The sequence below is a fragment of the Mercenaria mercenaria genome, chromosome 7 (genome assembly GCF_021730395.1).
Source record: "Mercenaria mercenaria strain notata chromosome 7, MADL_Memer_1, whole genome shotgun sequence".
Taxonomy (NCBI): Eukaryota; Metazoa; Mollusca; class Bivalvia; order Venerida; family Veneridae; genus Mercenaria; species Mercenaria mercenaria.
The window spans coordinates 45,306,954-45,314,687 of NC_069367.1; the positions used below are offsets into that span (position 1 = coordinate 45,306,954).

Sequence of the window (7,734 nt, forward strand, 5' to 3'; positions counted from 1 at the left end):
TTTTTCATTCTAACTAAAATTGATTGGTGTGATGTTGGAATTAATTTTTTGAAATCGGAATTATTATTATTTTTTATATTTTTATGTTATGATGTTTTATTCCTGGGATTTCTAACATCAGTGACCATGTTTAAAGCATAAGAAGTGCAGTTTTGAAACTTTGTGTTAAATAGTTGAAAAAATTATTCTCCAAGGCCATAAAAACATTTAGGGTCGGGCCAAAAATTTAGGGTAGGCCGGGATACCGGAAACAAACTTTTTTTTACGCCTAAAGGTTAATCTGTTACAATCCACCAATAGAACTGATCTATTTTTAGTACGCTAATACTAATAATTGTTCATTAAGGTATTAACAATGACTATTAAAAGCATGTCTTTTTTATTTTTAATTATTAGATGATTAAAATGATTAAAAAGATAGAAAGCGGAAATGCGCGAAGTAAAATTGTACTTGTGCAGTTACATATCACTATCGACCCCGACGAATCTCGCTCCGCTGAACGTCGACTCCCCGGATGTCGTCCCGCCGAACGTCGTCTTTTGCCTTCCTGAATGACATGATTGAATTAATTAAAATGGAGATAAAAGGTAGTAAGATTTTAATAGTTTTGACGTATTTGTCAGTCACACATGATGTGTTTATAGCTTTATTCAAGACATATAGAAAGAGAACAATATGCACGTGTGCGTGCTTGCGTTTGTGCGTGAGTCTTTCCGTCCGTCTGTCTAAGTTTTGTCCAGTATTTGGAAAATACTTTATCATGCCTTATGGATTCTTGCGAGAAAGCATCAAATCTTGCTCAAATGTTCAAAACTTATAGGCGATTAACTTCCAGAGTCATTTTTCGATACTGTAGAAGATTTATTAAGGATTATGACGACTGAAATGTCTTTACAGTAAAATTTAAACATCAAACTAGGGTTTCCCAACAAGACAATTATTTGCATAAAAATTTAAAAAGCGATTAGTTCAACAGTAAGTTAAAGTTTGGAAAAATTGGGTCCTGAAAGATCAATGTTAATGCGACATTTGGTGGGGTGACGTTTGGCGGGGTGACGTTTGCCATGGCGACATTCCGCGGGGCGACGTTTGGCGGGGCGACATTCGGTGGGCGACGTTTGGCAGGGCGCCATAACGGCATTCAGCAGGGGACGTTTAGCGTGGCGACGTTTGGCGGGGTGCCATAACGACATTTATCCTTGTGCGCTGTGGCAGAACAAAAAAGCGAAATGGCACAAATCAGCCACCATAGTCCTGACCAATTTTCTTTTTTGTTAGAAAATGAGAGTATTGAGTGAAACTATGGAACAATATTAAGGCAAAAATTGCATATTGCCTTCTTGCGTACACGTGTCTCTGTCTGACAAGTTGACTGCTTGATTTTGACATTCGGAATCCCATCTTGCATTCTTACATGTACATGCCTTTATTTGATATTCATTTTGATTTGATTTTGCCTGCTTCATATATTCGTCTCGCTTTCGGACATGCTGTAATCTGATATACTACTTCATCATATTGACTAGTGGTTCCGTACATCTTGCCTTCTTGGACCGTCAATGGTGTATACTTACTGACGAAGATAACATCTAGCTATCGGACATGCTGTAATCTGACATACTACTTCATCATACTCAACTAGTGGTTACTTACATCGTGCCTTCTTGGAGCGTCAATGGTGTATACTTCTTGGTGAAAACAACTTAAGCGGTTCCTTAACTAGCTGGGTTATGAAATAATTTCAGTGCATTCTTAAATTCTTGTTCAGGTGGAGATAACCCCTTTTACGGAAACACACGAACTGTACCGAGAGTGTTAACACTACACGTCCGGTAACCGCACTAAACACCATATATTCCTATTTGAATCCAAGTAAAATGAGTATATTTTTCGAGACTCTACCTTTAATCGGATATATAAATAGTGCGCTATAAATAGCCTACAGAACAGAATTATGTCATCACCTGAGTACTAGTCGAAATAATTACACGTTCATACATGTATTGTTTTATATTTGTGACGCTGACGGGCAATCTAAATGGGGATATTGCCCGTATGAAAAAAATATCACAATAGATCTATTTCCTATAGGATCGCGTCAAATTAGTTGGACTACTGTTACTTATTCAAAGGAGACATGATATTGAACATTTTGAGAAATGTGAGTACACTTTTTAGCTATTATAATTCAGTTACATTAAACACAAATATTCATTACATTTTCTGGAGAGTTTACGTAGGGGAGGTTTGTGGGGAGCGGAGTGGCAAGCCCGATCCAGTGCTAGATACCCGTGTCCTTCCTCCTTCCCTCTCCCATCTCCTTCCTCCACTTGGTTGCAGAGTTTCGGACGAAATTCCGAAATAGACTTGTGCAAAATATTTAAGTGTATGTTCGTTTGCAACGCCATTTTTCAGAGTAACAGCGGACAGTTAACCTAACCAGTTCCTGGATTCTGTACCAGTACAAACCTGTTCTCCACAAGTAACTGCCAACTTCCCCACATGAATCAGAAATGGGGGACGAATGATATCAGACACGTCATTTATCAAATCGTCACGGAGAACATACGCCCCGCCTGGGGATCGAACTCAAAAACCCAAAATCAGTAGATTTGTGCTATGATCCCTACTATAAGTATTGAACTAAATGAGTGAGTTTTGGGGAGAAACTGCTTGATTTGAAAGAAACTTTGTGAGGACAAAGGATGTTACTAAAGTGTCTCAGAGAAAATAGTCAGCATTTTCAGATTAGCATTACAAGGACATTTTCATTGTCTATTTAGTGTTAATAAAAATATATAATATACACAGTTACATGTAGAAATTCAGTGTGCACATTTTGATTAACACTTCGCTACTGTATGACATTTTCTTATCTGAAACCTGCCATGAATAGGCTATCAGTCAAATTTTCTTTGTGCCTTTGAATTTTGGTGTTTTGCAGTACCTGATATGTATTTTACAGGATTTTTTTTTCTTCAGAGCACTGTGGTCAGCATTTGTCTCACGTGAACTGTGGAGACATTTGGATACTGTACCTGAATGTTCATCACAAAGTGCTGGTGTTTTGATATCTACAAGGTGTGTATGTTTTATATAAATATGTTAAAGCCTTTAGATAATTCTTAAAAGAACGAACGTTCTAAGCATTTTGCATTTGTTAAGTATGCGTTTGTTAAGTATTGCTTTAATGAATATTTTTAACAGCATTTAGTTTTATTATGGAGAAAAAAAACTAAAAATGGCCGTACTGAAGGATGAATAACATCAAAATATCATTTTATACCCCCGCTTCGAAACGGGACGTATTATGTGATCACTAAAGTTGTCCGCTTTCTAACTTGAGCAGTTCTTATCCAACGTTACAGTGTATCTTGGTATCATAACTCGGTAAAGTTTGGCAGTCAGCTGGATTATCCCAGTGTCTGTTGTATCACGGCCGATGGTTTACTTAAACTAAACTAAAAAAAAATCTGACAGACTGAGTGTAAACTGTTACTTAGGTACTTTTTATCCAATGTTCACCAACCTTGCCACAATGTTAATGAGCATAAAATCTCAGACAAATTCGATAACCTAATAATACTCCAAGGCACTCTGGAATAATAGCCCTTTAACAAGAAAATCGCAATATTGGCAGTGTCCCTCGTTTATCATATCCAATCTTAATCAAACTTAGGCATAATGTTTATGGACATGTTATATTGGCCAAGTTCAATAACAAACAGAATAGTCCTCGAGGCTCTGGAATCCGTCAACATTTAGAAAACTGACAACTAGTCTGCTGAATAGGAATAGTACTCAAAAAGTCAAAAGTAATGTTTTGTGACGGGTGTATACTGTGACAGTTTGGCTCTCATGTTTAACTAGTATTGAGAAAATAAAAATGATTAACCAATGAAACATTTTAATGTTAATGAAAAAAAATGTACAGCTTAATTTCTTCTATTTGTATCACATTTCAGTTCTAGCGCCACAAGTTTCTATATATTTTATTCACTAAAGAGTGTTTTTGTGAAACAAAATCTTCTGAAATATGAACGGCGTCACTGTGGAAGTGTTTTTTTAAATGAAATCATTTTCTAACTTTCGAAAAAAAAAAATGAAATAAAGCTGGAGGCTTGTAACTTTAATCATTATTTCTTGCTTCTGTACCGGTTCTTGCTGTTCTTCGTTTCTTAACATGAACTGCATTAGAAGAGCCCGCATGCATTTTCTAACTTTCGAAAAAAATAGAATAAAGCTAGGGGTCTGTTTTAAATTTATTCAGTCAACAGTGTTTCTGGGTTCTGTACCGGTACTTAATGTTCTCCGCTCCTAACATAACTGAATTAAAGGTAGAGGCTTAATGACTATATGTGATACGAACACACCGAAGACACTTATATCAGGTATAAAGGAATCAGTTCGACAAAACATGTTTCTTGATGATATGAGTTCCGTATTACCATGTCCCATTTATTCTTTTTATTCCTCCAATGAAATGAATCTTCATATACATCATCAGCATGAAGTGGACATTTGCATATTATCGAGACTTCTATGTCCGGTTATTTATTCTGGAGTTATTGCCAATGTGAGGGAGACTAAGTTTGTCCTTTTTCAGTATGAAGACATGTTAGTTTTTTAAACTTGGTGTTGTCGCTTTCTGATTAACTCTCCTTCCTGTTATTTTCTTTTTCAGAGCAGACGGCAACAGAATTGGAGGTTACCCAAATCTAAAGATGTTGAGGAGTACAAGAAACAACAAAAAAAGCTATGAAAAACAAATGAAATTAAAACAACGTGAAATTATATTGAATCATGGCCCTGGGTTCCAGACCGTTCGACAACAACGAAAAAAAAGAAGATTTTTTTAGCTCACCAGAGCACAAAGTGCTTAAGGTGAGCTATTGTGAATGACCGGCGTCCGTCGGCGTGCGTCTTGCGTAAACATTTGCCTTGTGAACACTCTAGAGGCCACATTTATGACCCAATCTTTATGAATCTTGGTCAGAATGTTAGTCTTGATGATCTCTAGGTCAAGTTTGAAAGTGGGTTATGTGGGGTCAAAAACTATGTCAGTAGGTTAGATCAAAGAAAATGCTTGTGAACACTCTAGAGACCACATTTTTGACCCAATCTTTATGAAAATGTGAGTCTTGATAATCTCTAGGTCAAGTTTGAAACTGGGTCATGTGGAGTTAAAACCTAGGTCAGTAGGTTAGATCAAATAAAACGCTTGTTAACACTCTAGAGACCACATTTTTAACCCAATCTTTACAAAACTTGGTCAGAGTGTTAGTCTTGATGATCTCTAGGTCAAGTTTGAAACTGGATCATGTGGGATCAAAAACTAGATCACCAGGTCAGATCAAAGGAAAAGCAACATTTGTGTACCAATGTTTTTGAAACTTGGTCAGAATGTTAGTCTTGATTATCTTTAGGTCAAGATTGAATCTGGGTCATGTTAGATCAAAAAATGGGTCAGTACGTCAGATCAATGGAAAACCTTGTGAACACTCTAGAGATCACATTTATGACCCAATCTTTATGAAACTTTGTTAGAATGTTAGTCTTGATGATCTCTAGGTCAGTTTCGAAACTGGGTCATGTTGGATCATAAACTAGGTCACCTGGTCAAATCAGATGAAAAGTTTGTGAACACTCTAAAGGCCATAGTTGTGTCCCAATATTTATGAAACATAGTCAGAAAGTTTGACTTGATGATTTCTAGGTCAAATTTGAATCTAGGTCATGTGGGGTCAAAAGCTATAAACGACAGTGTCTACTTGTAGTAGGGAGCACAATGCCTAACTTTATAGTGCTGCCTCACTGGAATATCACGCCGTATACACGTGGCATGATACCCCACCCAGTCACATTATACTGACACCGGGCTGACCAGTCCTAGCACTATCCTCTTAATGCTGAACGCCTAGCGAGAAAGCTTCTAGTACCATTTTTACGTCTTTGGTATGACGCGGCTGGGGATTGAACCCACGACCTCCCGCACTCAAAGTGGACGCTCTACCACTAGGCTACCGAGGCGGTAGGCCACAGTTGTAACTTAATCTTTATGAAACTGGGTCGAATGTTTGTCTTAATCATTTCTAGGTCAGGGTCGAATCTGGGTCATGTGGGGTCAAAAACTAGGTCACCCGGTCAAATCAAAGGAAAAGCTTGTGAAATCTCTAGAGGCCACAGTTGTAACCAAATCTTAATGAAATTTAATCAATATGTTTGTGACGATCTTTAGGTCAACTTCAACTCTTGGTCATGTGGGGTCAAAAACTAGGTCAGTAGGCCAGATAAACTCTTTTGAGCGATATATAGGGCCATGGCCCTCTTGTTTTTGCTACATATCTGGAAATTAATGCTATGTTTCTGAAAAATGCTTTGAAACTTAATTCTGACAGACTATCATGAAAACATGTGAGAAATAGTTGTTTTTACTAATTTTACGATGAAAATCGAAAAGCGTTTGTTACGCTTTGCTCGAGGTAAAGAAAAGTATTTTTGGAGGTCAGTGCCTTCAATTTTATAAAAGACAATTCAACACACATTTCTGTCGGGATCTAACTTTATGTGATGGACCTTTTTATCTCGGACAAAGTATATGATACGCGAAAAAGGTGCTGCAATGTTGCTTAAATGAGCATGCATATCTTTAACAGTCTGCAAATAAAAGATAGATTTTAAGAAGTTATTCATTTATATCATACTGTATAATAATAGATTTATGCTATGTCATTTTCAAAGAGAATTTATATGTGTTTCCTTTTATTTGTTAACTATCTGTTTGTGTTGGCATAATAAACAATTATGAATATAAAAATATAAAGATGACGTATTTCCTTAACTTTTTGTTTCATCAAATCTAGAATCTGGCAGTATGAAGTAATCGAGAACAAACTTTACCTTCTGAATAGATGAATTACAAGGAAAAGACAATTGAAACCCCAGATTCTTTAATCTTAAATGTCTACTTAAAGTTCCCAGATACATGTACAAAAGTGGAAACATTATCAGTTGAATGAAGCTTTGTGCAATAACGCCTTCACGATGTCTTTTAAGTTATTTTGTTTGTAGGTTCCAAAACTGCTCACTAGAGCTACGCAGCCATTGCTAGTTGACATTTTTAATCCCCCCACCATGAGTGGTGGCGGGGGTTTGGGGGCTGTGCGGGCTATAGGAATGGTCTCCGTCCGTCGGTCCGTCCGTAACAATCGTGTCCGCTCATTATTACTTAAACCCTTTGATGGATTTTCATGAAATTTGGGTCAATTGATCACCTCATCAAGACGATGTGCAGAACTCATGTCAGCAATGTCAGCTCAAGATCAAGGTCACAACTCTAAGATTAAGTTTTGAGCCTTCCGTTTTGTGTCCGCTCTGTATCTACTTAACAACTTGAAGGATTTTAATATGACTTGGCTGTAATATTCACCTTATCAATACGATGTGCAGAATTCAAAATTCAACAGTGTCAGCTCAAGGTCAAGATCACAACTAAAATGTTCAATATCCTGTCCCTTCCTTTTCTGCTAAGCCACTTGAAGGATTTTCTTGCAATTTAGCCAAGTGTTCACCTTATTGAGATAATTCGCAAAACCCATGGGTCAACCATTCATGTTCAAGGTCAAGGTTGTTATAAAATATACTTGATATTCAATACTATCAACCTTTTCACTACCCATAGCAGCTTTCAGACTGCTTCAATGAAAAGCGGGAAGGAGATATCGAATTCCAGT

The 7,734-nt window shown here is 37.0% G+C and overlaps 1 long non-coding RNA gene across 1 annotated transcript; it reads left to right on the forward strand.

Annotated features, from left to right (window-relative positions):
- Positions 1-1,435: 1,435 nt before the first annotated feature.
- Positions 1,436-6,829, forward strand: LOC123555416 (uncharacterized). Its single transcript, XR_006687271.2, has 3 exons — positions 1,436-2,162; positions 2,984-3,082; positions 4,686-6,829. It is a non-coding gene; the product is annotated as an uncharacterized LOC123555416 (long non-coding RNA).
- Positions 6,830-7,734: the final 905 nt, after the last annotated feature.